Genomic DNA, 13701 nt, shown 5'->3' on the forward strand with positions numbered 1-13701 from the left:
TGGAAAGCCGTTCCTTGGCCCCACGACTAACTCTCCTGTGGAAGGAGGCTGGGGTGGTCCGCGGGGTCTGGGATCCTGCTGCGTTCTCCAGGATTCCTTAGGTTTCATCATTAGTCCCAGCTCTTCAGCAGGTGGAGCTGATTGACTCTGACATTTCCATTATATTGTTCTTGTGTTGCCTCAGTTAACTTAGAATAACCAGTATTTACCAGAAATAATTGATGGCGAGATGGGAATTATTGGTGATTCCCTGACATAGGCAGCCTGTATAGATAAGCGTGTTACACGGTGTCTAATTTCTGAGATGTTGGTCCACACCTTCTCAGGAACACACTTTCAGGGGTAGATTCCTGTGCAGGAGAAGCTGCTTTTCCCCGAGACGCGGTGGCGGCTCCTGCACTGGCATGGCAGGGTGGCTGTGTGACTGGGCAGGGCTGGACATGCTCCTGCGCTGGGCGCCCACCTCCGCCCTACATCTGTGTCGAGGGTGCCTGCCTTTGTTCCCCCAGGTCGAACTCATAGAATTGTATACCTTCCTGACACATTCCTGCATAGAGATGATTAGATCTGGGGGCTGAATCTCAATCTGACATGCATGTAGGTAAATTATTGACGTGAATGACTTGGGTCCTCCACCTTCAGGGTCAGGAGGCACGAGGTGGGTTTGGAGACAGCTGCCTGGCCTCAGGAAGTTTCTCTCAGAGCCTGTTTCTTTCTCTAGCAAAGTAAATGATGCCTACCTCACCGGGCTTAACACACGCTCAGTACTCAGATGCTGTCTGATCTTTGTTATAGTTAGTATTTGGGGAACAGCGTGGCTGGTAAGAAAATGTGTTATCTTTACAATTTATACAATGTCATACAAGGCAAGTGTGAAACCGGGACACTACCTTAATCTGAAGATGCTGGTGCTTAGTCTTCTCCTCAAGCATTTTGTTGTCATTCTGGCGTGTGTCAGCCAAGTCATATGACGGTACCGCGTGCGTGATGCCAGCTCAGTTACCTTGGAATGGGGAACCTGAGGCTGCCAGGGAGCATCCCTCCTGCCTCCAGTCCTCGGGGGTTTCTCTCTCTCTCTCCTTTCCTCTGTCCCTCCCTGTCCCCCAATCCTCCTCACCACTCCTGCTCCCCTCCCTACCCTCCTCACTTACTCTACAACAGAGGTCTAGACTTTGACAAATCCCAGCTGGGCCTATTTATCGCTTGGCTGGGAAAGCAGAGGGAAAGGGGCCCAGTTACTACAAAAATAGAGAATTGAAATAGAATGTGAGCTACTTTTGCGTCTTGTTTTTTATTTTAATCTGAATATAAAAGGCAAGTGTCAAACAAAATCGGTGCTAACTGCGCCACTCAGCTCCGAGTCTGCTTTGTCGGGGCTCCGTGGGTTCCCACGCCGTGGCCTTCTCCATGAGCGTCTGGACACGCCGTGGCTGTGAAAGGAGCTTTCAGTTATGGTCCTTTGAATGTTCCAGAGTCATGTTTAATAAAAATCTTCACGTTTACCCACAGCCAAGTCTTGATTTAATAACAGGTACTGCAGGTCTCTGGGTGGGGCTGAGCCTCTGTTTTAGAAGCAGCTGCACCATCTGAGGGGCAGGTCCGTATGGGCTGGCAGGCGGCCTGGTCCTTGGAGCACAGGGTGGACCTGACTCAGTCCTGGCAGTGGGGGGCCTTGCAGTTCTAGGATGTAGTGATGCAACCTGTGGCATAAATAAAAAGCCTCATGTGCCCCCATGAGAAGCTGGGGCTTCCCCCTCAGTACTGTGGTGTGCTGTGTTTGTGATCGTGCAGATGTAAAAGGGTGAGGGAGATGTCTAAAAACCAGGCTCCCAAAGACAGCCCTTCATGTCTGGTGCTTTCATGTGTATATGCACACGTGTTTGACGCGTGTACACCTTCACACGTTCACCTCTTTCATGCGTGTACACCTGTTCCTGTGTTCATACACCTGTTTCGCGCATGCGCCTGTTTCGCCTGTGTATGTGCCTGCGCGTTCACCCTGTATTGCGTCATACGTTGTATTTTACATATTGGGTATTTTCAGTTTGTATCGTGAGCTTGTAACGACGTCGTGAAGAAAAGAGGGGGCCCTGGCAGCCTTTGGCTCTGAGAAACGTGATGTCACGGGAACAGATGAGACAGCCCGGGTGAGGCCGGCAGAGGCCATCGTGGCCTTGGGAGTCCGTGCACATCCACTGTCTGTCGCTGTGTGACAAGTGACCCCAAAACCTAGGGGCTTAAGGCAACATACACGTACGACTGTGCAGCTTTTTCAGGTTGGAAATTCAGGGCAGCCCTGCTGAGCGGCTCTGGCCCAGTCCCCCGGGTCACTGTGAAGATGCTGTCCAGGGCTGCAGCCATCTGTAGGCTCAGCTGGGCTGGAAGTTCTGCTCCAGGATGCCGTGCTGACGTGTCTGCGGGCAGAGGCCTGGTCGTCCACACCTGGCCACTCCCCGGGGCTGCCAAGTGCATTCCTGCCCAGGGCCGCTCCTTTCCCCAGAGACGTAGCAGTGCTGGTCTTATGCCCAGCGTCAAGGTGGCCGGGTCAGGAGCAAAGACTTGTTTCCCCTACTCGGCGGCTACTCCTGCAGGGCTGGGAGACAGTGGAGCTCGCGCAGGAAGGTGTTCGCTGAAGACCGTGCTCTGTGACTTGACGGGTGTTCCTCCCAGGAGAGTGAAATGGAGACTGGACGCCGGAAGCAGCATCCTGCGTGACCCCATGTGTAGTGGGGTCACAGCAGAGCTAAGTCCTTCCTTTACAGATACTTTTCAGAGTCTACCCGCCTTTAGATTCTCTGATTAACGTGTCTGAGGAGGGTCCCAGGAGTCTGCCACCTGCCAGGCCAAGGAGGTTCCCTGCATGTGGCTCTCCCCTGACACCTTGAGAAACGTGACTCGAGAGAATCACCGAAGTTTCCTAAATGAGTCACCTGCTTTCTCTTCTCTCTGCTTTCATGCCCCCCCAGGGTAGGTCAGTCCTGTCCGCCACAGCGATACCGGCATGCTGGAGTTCCAAGGAGATTGGGGGTGTGTCGGGTCCCCCAGGGAGATTCGGTGACTGAGGATGCTGTCATAGCAGCCAACATGTCCTTATTGTTTTCACTTTTAATGAAGTTCAGTTACTAGGTTTTCTGAGGCACAATGATGTCCTTGTGAAAAATTGGTGATCAGGGAAGCAAGCAAGTGTGGGAAAATGATCCTGCCCTTAAATCTAAAAAACGATGAAACAGCAAAGAGCCCTGAAGAGCCCATGAACCTCCTCATGGGGCGGTGAGGAGACACCTCAGTAATGGCTTAAAAAAAAAGTGATAATACTGAAGAAAAGGTAAACTAAATTTTGGGTCTCCTATGGGTAAAGAGATTGTGGTTTACATTTTGGAGGTATGCGTTTATATACTTATTTATTTTTCTTTGTTGGATTTAGAATTAGTTGAAATAATTGTGTTTTTTTAATTAAAAAAATTGGGGTATACGAAGTCTAATCCCTTTGTGATATTTCTGTACTGTGAGACTCCACATACAAAAGTGAAGCCCAGACTGTCTGTCTCTAATGAACCAGAGAGAGGTGGTCATCTCCTGCAGGCCGGTCTGGTCTCCAGGCATCTGGCCATCCTCCCAGTCTTGGGCACACCTGCATCACTGGTGCTTCCTGCCAGACTGTGACTCTGCCCAGGTTTCAGGAGCACCCGGAACTGTTTTCCTAGGGGCTCCTGCTTTGTCCTGGCTCCTGGAAGCACAGGCTTTTGACGAAGGACTCTCCCCACTGCCAGGTAAATTGGTGATTGCCCCATAGTCTGTATTTATCACATGGGGCACAGAGAGTCTGGGCGTGCTGTCCTGGCCCTGGAGCCAGCTCTAGGACTGCCCGGCGGCATTGCCTCCACCCCTCATCTGGGAACAGGGCGGTGGGGAGGAGAAGGGAAGCAGGGTCTTGACCCTTCTGCGTCTCGAGAACACGAGAACACATCGTCTCATTGCCTCACACCATTCACAGCCCAAGCTTGTGTGAAGTATTATTTTATAACCTCCCCTGACAATGATGTATTTTATATAAGCAGCACATAAAGTGGTAATTTAATACCCTATCGAGCAGGATTAAACAATAAGGAGCAGATATCACTGTAGAAAAGTTACTTTATCCGGGAAACATTTATCTACTGCAGGTGGATGTGAATCATGGCTTCCTCCTCGGTGGCTCCTGATGAGCCTGTGAAATTCTGTCCTGTTCACCACTGTTAGTTATAAGCTACACCTTTCCTTCTATGATGTTAGTTACAAGCTCTACCTTTCCTTCTATGATGTTTATTTCTTGCCTGATCAGCACTGTTAGTTACAAGCTATACCTTTTCTTCTGTGATGTATATTTCTTGAAGGCATGGACTAAATCCTAATTCCACAGTATTCGATGCACATACTCAAGAGATACTTGTTTGAATGAATGGATTAATAGAAAATAGAAGTGGTGACTTCACTTTATTTCATTATGTCAAACTTTGTCTACACGGAAAATTATATGGTCCTTTGGAAAAACAGGGCCTTTGTGCAGGGTTGTTAGAGATTGTGAGAATGCTGCAAATGGCTCTGTGGCTCTAGGCTCACAAAGGGCTTGAGGGACTTGGTGGCGCACCTGTGTTGAAAACTGAGTTCTGCAAATCCATTCGAGTGACCTGCCAGCACACACAATCCTACTTCCCAGTTGATTTCTGCACAGAGGCTTCTCCTGAATGCCCCAGGTGAACGTGGGTTCAGCCAGCACTGCTGGGCTTCCACAGCAAGCCAGGGTGCTGCAGGGACGAGAGAGAAGAGGGGCAGGACCAGGATCTTCCTGGGCCCCAGTGCCCGTGTGGGGACGCTGCCTGGCCTGGCTTTTCTGGGGGAGGTCAGGGAAATGATGGCATGGAGGGACTGTTGGTATGAGTCGCTTGCTCAAACATAGATCCCAGGTCTGTGTGGGAGGCAAATAGAAATTTATGTGGGTATCATCAGTAACATAGCAAACATGGGCTTCTTCACTAGGGTGGCTGACCCTCTTGCTCATCTGCTGAGCAAAGGCCCGGCCCGGCCCGGCCTGGCCTGGCCTTCTATGCCTCCACAGTGAGCTTTTCTCAACCTCTGTCCACTCCATGGAGATAGCCGGAGCCAGGGCAGATATGGGGTGTTTTCCACTTTTTATTTATTTTTTCTTTTTTGAGATGGAGTCTTGCTCTGTCGCCCAGGCTGGAGTGCAGTGGTGTGATCTCGGCTCAGTGCAAGCTCCACCTCCCAGGTTCACGCCATTCTCCTGCCTCAGTCTCTCGAGTAGCTGGGGCCACAGGTGTCCGCCAACACACCAGGCTAATTTTTTGCGTTTTTAGTAGAGTCAGGGCTTCACCGTGTTAGCCAGGATGGTCTCAATCTCCTGACCTCGTGATCCACCAGCCTCGGCCTCCCAAAGTGCTGGGATTACAGGCGTGAGCCACTGCACCCGGCCAGGTATTTGTCAGTTTTTGAAAGCTACATTTAAAGAATGAAATAGACCGAACAGAATTACTTCCTTTTGAATATTTAATACTCAGTCTACCAGAACACTTAAATATAGCTAATGTATTCAAATAATAAGAAAGAACTTTCCCTCTGTTCCAAAGAAAAAGTATAAACAACCTTTTACTTGTCAGGGATTTCACTATGTTTCTAAAAAGCCAGCAAGCACTTTTCCTGAAATAGACCCATCTCTTCCTCTGCATAGACCCTATGAACATTTTAGCTACATTTCTGCTGTATCTTAATGTGATAGATTGTAGAAAATTCCTTGCTACTGGAACTTCACGATGCTTTCCTTTGAAACATCAAATAGAAAGTATGGATAGTAAATCTCAGACTAGTTGCAATTATCAGTCTTGGTAGAGCTGCCACCCACAGCCTCTGTCAATTACAACAGAGTGTGTCTCCCCAGCAACCCGGATTAGATTGCGGACCAAGCCAGGCTCACCCAGGATTCAGTGCAACGTCTTTCAAAGCTGTAGTCACTGCCCCTGGAGGAGACTTGAGAAGTCCTCCCTTTGATGCCTGTGCAGGGCTGTTCTCAGATCACAGCAGCTGCAGCTGCAGCTGCAGCTGCAGCAGCATCTCAGAGGATGCCAGCAGGGGTGTCCTGGGTATTGACATCACGGTAGGGGCCTGCAGTGTCTGAATGAAATGGGCCGTGAAAGTGAGCACCCTAGAGGAGTCCACAGCCACGTTTCAAAGGTGCAGTGGCCCGAGGTGAACCCCAGAGCACTGAGGAGCCTGGAGTTGACCTGTCACAACTTCATTGAGAGAGCTGACGGAATTCCGTACCTGTGTGGGCAAAATATGGCTGTTTGCGCTTGGCCCCTTCTCAGTCCAGGGCTAGGGAGGTTGTCTGCACAGCTAGTGGGAGCTTAACTTTGTGCACACTCGGGGTTGGGTCCCACTCCTTTCTGTGATCCCAGGGAAGATAGACATGCCGAGCTCTCCTGGAAGAGGGCCCTGACGAGTGGAAGCTGAGCTTCAAGATGGTCGGCCTTGTGGTGTGCGTGGCGGGTTCGGAGTCGGTGTGTGCTGAGTGGGGGCCCGGCTGCTGCTGTCGCTATTGGGCTCAGCAGACGCTGCGGGGGACGTGGCTCCTGTTGTACGTGGTGGTTTTCTCCTCACAGGAGTGGGTTTCCCTGCTGTGAAGGTGTCGGGGCTGTGACAGGCAGCCTGGCAGGAGGAAGACGCTCGTGGGGTTGTGCCCCGAAGCCCCCTTCCTCTTGAGGAGCATGAAGGGGGTTTGGGACCCTGCTTCTGGCTGCGCTCCCTTGCTAGGTTCTTGGCCTCGGGGGCCAGGAGAAGCTGAGTACAGGCCTGAAACCTGGACCCCTTCCACAGCCTCCGTGGCGTTTGTGGTGTTATGCGGGGCGAGGCCCTTGGAACTCCAAGCCCTACGCTGGCATGCCCGCCCACTGGGGCGTCTTGGGCACCTGCTGTGTGCTTGGCTCCGTGGTGGGGTGGGCGGTAGCAAGGGCTGTGGGGTAGAGTGGACACGGTACGCGGATGATGAGAAGCGTCAGGGAGGCAGTGAGAGCACAGCTGAGACCTGCAAGGAGGGGACTGGCTGTGGGTGTTGGGGCTCAGGGAGCTGCCTCTACCCAGAGCCACAGTGGCCAGTGAGGGCAGAGCAGGGGACCGAGGCCCAGGGAAGCCGTGTGTATGGTTCGCGTCAGGTGTGCGGGTCTGCCGGGCTGTGCGGCCCTTCTCAGTCCTGGCTGGGCCTGGGGTCCCAGAGGGAACGGAGGGTCTTTGCATCTCCCTCCTCTTGCTTCCCTGCTGCTTCCTGGTCAAGGGATGCTTCTTTATTGCAACTCTGGCAGTTATTCTGCATATTAAGAGGAGTTTCACAAAATCGTAGGGGGGGAGGCGGACTAGGGATTCATTTTTTTTTCTCCCCCTGATTTTACACGGAGCCTTCTACTACCCCTTAGTGTGGAGGCAGAGTGCAGATGCTCTACAGTTATCTATCCAGGAAGAGAAGAGCTGATGGGAAGTCACAGATCTGATCATTGCAATAGCACTGACATTTTTAAGTGGGAGAATGCTGATGTCTATAATAATCAGAGTAAAACTTCAGTAGCTTCAACATAAAGATTCTGAGATGATCTTAGAGCCATTTCATCCCTAGATCCTTCTGCAGTGTGGAGTGTGACATCTCTACCAGCCTCTGGTCAGTGGCCGCCTGTGGGTAACTGAATGCTTGAAGTGTAAATGAGAACTTCTAATTTTATTTAATTTTAGTCAAATTTAAATAGCTATATGGCCCGGGCACCGTGGCTCATGCGTGTATTCCCAGCAGTTTGGGAGGTCGAGGCGGGTGGATCATGTGAGGTCAGGTGTTCAAGACCAGCCTGGCCAACAAGGTGAAATCCCATCTGTACTTAAAAATACAAATAAAATAGTCTGGCGCGGTGACAGGCGCCTATAATTCCAGCTACTCGGGAGGCCGAGGCAGAAGAATCACTTGAACTCGAGAGGCAGAGGTTGCAGCAAGCCGAGATCGAGCCACTGCACTCCAGCCTGGGTGACAGAGGGAGACTCTGTCTTAAGAAAAAAAAAAGATTTTAAAAAACCCTACATGCCCCTAGTTGCCTCTGTAGGAGACGGCATGGTTCCAGAAGGTAGACTTTGTGTTGAGGACTCTGCAGCGTCAGGCTGGAGACAGTCTCCCTTCCTAGCAGCGTGGGCCGCTGGGCTGCTCTTCTACCAGAAGGGATGGTGGCGTCTCTGGGAGGTATCTGTAGACTCAGATCTGTGTGGATTAGTGACTTGTGTTACTCACAGATACTTAATTTTATGGGTAAATGAATACCTGGACTGGCTGCAACTTCAGGGCGAGATTCGGGAGTAGGGAGTGAAAAGTGACGACGGAACCCTGGGCTTGTCCTGCTGCCCCCAGGACCCGGTCGGGGTGCCTTCTCGTCTGAAGTCCCAGCACGTGGTCAGGGTACCCCTTGCCTCTGAAGCCCCCAGGAAGTGATCGGGGCACCAATCCCCTCTGAAGCCCCAGCACCTGGTCGGGGCACCCCTCCCTTCTGAATCCCCCAGCCACCTGGTCGGGGAGCCCCTCCCTTCTGAATCCCCCAGTACCTGGTCGGGGCGCCCCTCCCTTCTTAAGCCCCCAGACCCTCCTGGCCTGCGGTGCTGCTTCTCCAAATGCTGTCCTTGGCTGTTTTCCAGGAGTCACCTGCACCAGAGCAGGCTGCGTGTGTCATTTCTTGTCGGATCTGGGGTGTCAGTGAAGCTCATTTATCTTGTCTTCCTCCTCATGTGCCGTATCTCACCTGTTGACTGTCTGAGTTTGTGTGAGTGCGTGTTGTGCGTTCTCAGGCTGTACTCGGTGCTTAGGTGACAAGAACGTCTTAGAGCAACGGACTGTCTGCTCCAAAGGACGCTGGGCATGAATCGAGACACAGTTTACTTGTGGGGTTTAAATTTCCTGGGTGTTGGAGGCAATTAAGGGGAAACAAGGTCTAAAAAAGCCCCTGCAGATGAGGAAGGCAATAATGAAAAAAATTACTCTATACACACTTAGCAGTTGATTTAATTTGTAGGTGAATTTTGCATTTCGGGAACTACTAAAGCTACTGTTTGTAGGGATTCCTTGATGAGCTTCTTGTTTTCTGTCTAGAAAGTAAAGTGGATCGGTTTTGCCTTTAATGCTGACTGACTAGAATCTACTTCCTTTTCCCCCCATTCACGTTAGGGTGGGGATTGGACTGGAAGAGCTGTAGGATCTCTTTATTTCTGATCTTAAATGAATTTTTTCTTCAATGCCCTGTTCTTTGGCTTGGGAAATGTGCTCAATTTGTACCGTGCTTTAAATGTACACAAGGGTCGAAATTGCTACTTTTCTTTAAAGTTAGATATAACATCTTAAGTAAAATGTCATCTATAAATCAGGCACAGTCTGGGGCCTGGAGACCCCTCTTGTCGCTTCCTTCCAGCTGTGTCTTCTTCCCTGGCCACATTGCCCTGGCCACATCTCCTCCCCACACCACGCCGTGTCATCCGCCCACCACCTCACCTCTGGTCACAACACCTCCCTCCCGGCCACATCACCTGTGGCCTCACTGCCTGCCTCCCTCCTTCCTGGTGGCCTCCGTGGCTCCCACTGTCTGCCCTCCCGAGGGTCTGTTCAAGGCTCCTTCCCCGTTTTCCACTCCTGAGTGGGTCTCGGGGCCTAGATGTTTCACAGGATGCAAGTTTCTTCCCTTCCAGCCGTGGGTCTCTGAGCGACAACTCCAGAGAGGGCACTAAGCTCTCCTTACCTACCTGGGGGGCCCTGAGCCCTGACCACCGACCACCAGGGCTTTTCTGCAGTGTGTGGGGCAGACTCATGCATGAATTGGACTAAAAAGATGCTTCCAGGAATCCTTGTTTTAAGTGCACTGGAGCAGAGATGGGGAGAGGGGACCACCTGGTTTGCTCAGAATTTGGTCCTGATCACAGCCAATGAGGCAACATAAGCACCTCCTAAATGAAGCGTTCCACAGACTGATTTTACACATGACAGAAAGGCTTCACACAATGAGTGAGTTTGAGCTACATTTGAAGGAAGAACAGGTCCCTGTAGGTGGAAATGAAAGGTAAGCGTGACCCAAGCCATCAGCAGCAGCGGGGGTGGGGTGGTGCAGACTCCCCATGGATGGTGGGCATGGCTGAAATGCAGGAGAGGGCAGGGGTGCGAAGGAACAGCAGGGCGGCAGTAAAATTCCCCTGCAGAGAGGGGACGTGACTGAGATATTATCACATGTATACAACTGAGAGATGATTTGAGGAGGATTTCTGGGAGCCTGTGGGAAGAGCACGTGGTCATCATCAGTTCTCGGGATCTCTTTTTATGAAGTGAAAATAGTCTTGCCTCTGCCTATCTTGTGAGCTGTTGTGACGATCAAATCAGATAATCTTCAGCGAGCCTTGTAAATGCTAAAGGTTATGACAGACTGTTCCAGCCCCCTTGTCTCTACCCTCCTTTCCTCCTGGGTAACGTGAACCCTGCTGGGTACCTCACTATCTGCCTGGTTTCCTCCTCCATAACGTGAGCCTTGAGTACTTGCTGGGTACCTCGCTGTGCACCTTCCTTAGTAACGTGAGCCCTGAGTATTTGCTGGGTACCTCGCTACCTGCCGTACAGCTGGCTGTAGAATTGTCAAACGCACTTGGCTGGCACATAAGCAGAAGTGCTCGCTGGGCCTTGGGAGGGCTTTGTGACATGTGGGTGCCTTCTGTTCCCTGTTAGGCTGGAGCTGCAGGAGCCCCCCTAGACCAGATAGAGGACCAAGGCTGTGGCCTCGGGGTGGGGGCTGGGGGAGCTCCCTGGGTTTATTGTGTGGGTGAGAGCAAACTTCAGTCCCGCTGTGGCATTGGGATTCAGGGTTCCTTCTGGAATGTTCTGAGTGAGAAACAGGAAGTGCGCACAGGTGCGTCTTCTGCGGATTTTATGGTTATCTCTTGGGAGAGCACTGGTGCCTCTGAACTATGAACCTGCAGAACCACTTGTTCCACTAACGGCCGCCTTTATATAAAGAATGACTTACAAAAGATGCCACTTCAGATGGAGGTATTTGCAGGTGTGGCCTGAAAAATGAACAAAATGACTTTCATCTCAAGGAAAGTACCTTACATTTTTCCCAATGATAGACATTTGAGCTTTCCAGCGAATATTAAAACATAAAAACCTTGTGTCCACCACTTTCTCATGTGATCAATGGTGATACTGATGTGGGGTTTTTTTTTTTTTTTTTTTTTTTTTTGGACATATAATGAAATGTGGAAGCCGCTCATAACTCTGAACCAGTATTTTCTAACCAATGTGTGATTACAAAATCGTGTGCTGGTAAAAGCCATTCAAGTGCAAGACGGACCAGTCGACTTAGAAGGAATTGGGGCAGAAAGGCCCGTCGACCAGAGCACAGACTCTGTGTTGCAGACAGCCTGTACGGAAGTGCCACTTGTTACATTTGGCAGCAGAGAATACCTAAAATGATCTGAAAACACAATGAAAATACTGCTTCCTAATTGTATATCAGTATGGGGTCGGACTTTCTTCATAAACTTCAGCCATGGCTCTGCAGCCCACTGAACGCAGATGCAGGCATGAGAATCCTGCTGTCTGAGGTGCAGAGATGTTAGGTGTTTTCACAGTAGCACAAACTGTTGCCACGCTGCTGCTTATTTTGGAAAATGGTTTCTTCTTTAAGAGTGTGTTAAGATGTAATGACTTTATCCTTGTAAAAGAAACTAAATTATGTTCTTTTTTTTTTTTTTTTTGAGACGGAGTCTTGCTCTGCCACGCAGGCCGGAGTGCGGTGGTGTGACCTCAGCTCACTTCAACCTCTGCCTCCTGAGTTCAAGCGATTCTCCTGCCTCAGCCTCCCTAGTAGCTGGTACTACAGGTGTTCAGCACCATGCCAGGCTAATTTTTGTATTTTAGTAGAGACGGTGTTTCACCATGTTGGCCAGGCTGGTCTCGAACTCCTGACCTCAAGTGATCCACCTGTCTCTGCCTCCCAAAGTGCTGGGATTACAGGCATGAGCAGCCACCACTCCCGGCCTGATGAGAAAACTTTTTTGTGCTCTTTAATAAAGTGCAAAGGGTTCCTGAGACCAAAAAGTTTGAAAACCACTGGCTTAAACCGACAAAATTGTCCATGATTCTTCAGTGTATCTTCTAATCTGTTGATGGAGAGAGGACAGCAAGGGTTGCTTTACTTTTTTCCTTTCACAACTCAATGGTGCTGGGACAACTGGGGTATCCACATAGGAAAGGATGGACTGGACCCTTCCTCACCCTACATGCAAAGCTCAACATGGTTCCAATGTAAGGAGCTGACTGAGACCCATTCTGTCAGTCTGCTGGGTACCATAACGGACACCACAGACCGTGCGACTTAGACAATAGCATCTTATTTCCTTTTTTCTGGAGACTGGAAGCCTGGGATCAAGGTGAGGGCAGGGTTGGATTCTCTGGGGCCTCACCCCATGCTGTGTAGACAGCTTCTTCTCTGTGTCCTCACAGGTTTCTCTTACGTGTATGCAGCACTGAGGACTGTGTCTAAATTCTCTTAAAAGAACACCAGTCATACTGGATCAGGGCCTACTTTTAAGATCTTATGGGACCTAAATTGCCAAGTTAAAGGCCCTGTATGTAAATACAGTGACATTTTGGGTTTCTGGGGTTGTGACTTTAACATGGAATCTTGGGGGAGGGGGACAGTTCAGCTCATAACACCTTTAGGGGAGAATCCTGGAGAAACTGTTAGGTTGGATTAGGCAATGTTTCCTTGGCTGAGACGTCTAGAGCTATAACAAGCAACTGAAGGGAAAAAGACGGTATCAAAATTAAAAATGTTCAATTCAGAGGATACTATTAAAGTAAAAAGACAACCCACAGAACAGGATACATTATCACGATAAGGACCTGATATCAAGAATATATTCAAAAACTCTTAATAAAAATCCAATTTAAAAATGGACAAAGGATTTGAATAGACATTCTCCAAAGAAAGACATATAAATGCCTTAAAAAGCACATGAGATGTTTAGCAGAATTCGTCATCTTAGAAATGGAAATCAAAACCACCGTGAAATAACACTTCACAACCACCGTGATGGGTGGTTAAAACCCCAGTATTGGACAGTGACATGTTGGTGAATTGGGGAAAACTGAAATCTTGATATATTGCTAGTGGGAGGGGAAGTAAAATGGTGCAGTTGATTTGGAAAAGTCTGACAGTTCCTCAGAAAAGCATGAAATCACCGTACGACCCAGCAATTTCACTCCTAGCCATATGCTCAAGAAAACTGAAAACATTTTTCCAAAAAGTATGTCATGCCTGAATCTTCACAGCAGCATTATTCATAGTAGTAGAAACAGTCCAGGTGTCTGTCAACCGGTCACTCACTGAGATTCAACTCACCTTAGACGTGAAAGATGTCAGCACCGAAGGTCACACCAAAGGTCATGCACTGTACGATTCTCCTCACAACAGGTGTCCAGAATGGGCAAATCCAGAGAAAAGGAAGTTGGCTGGTGATTGCCAGGGGCTGGTAGAAGGAAGGAGCCAGGTGCTGACTCTTAATGGGTTCAAGGTTTCTTTGGCCTGTGGTGAAAAAGTCCCGGAATTACATACTAGTGGTTGATGTGCAGCTTTTAGAATATGCTAAAAA

General features: G+C 49.8%; 1 protein-coding gene and 1 long non-coding RNA gene across 2 annotated transcripts in view; one reads left to right on the forward strand and one right to left on the reverse strand.

Annotated features, from left to right (window-relative positions):
* LOC106995887 (disco-interacting protein 2 homolog C-like) overlaps positions 1–13701 on the forward strand; it is a 202880-nt gene that overhangs the window by 122902 nt on the left and 66277 nt on the right. The window lies entirely within an intron of this gene.
* LOC144336964 (uncharacterized) lies at positions 9057–13694 on the reverse strand. Its single transcript, XR_013409434.1, has 2 exons — positions 13452–13694; positions 9057–11109 (listed from the first exon to the last, which is right to left on the reverse strand). It is a non-coding gene; the product is annotated as an uncharacterized LOC144336964 (long non-coding RNA).

Source organism: Macaca mulatta, chromosome 19, assembly GCF_049350105.2.
Source record: "Macaca mulatta isolate MMU2019108-1 chromosome 19, T2T-MMU8v2.0, whole genome shotgun sequence".
Classification (NCBI taxonomy): Eukaryota; Metazoa; Chordata; class Mammalia; order Primates; family Cercopithecidae; genus Macaca; species Macaca mulatta.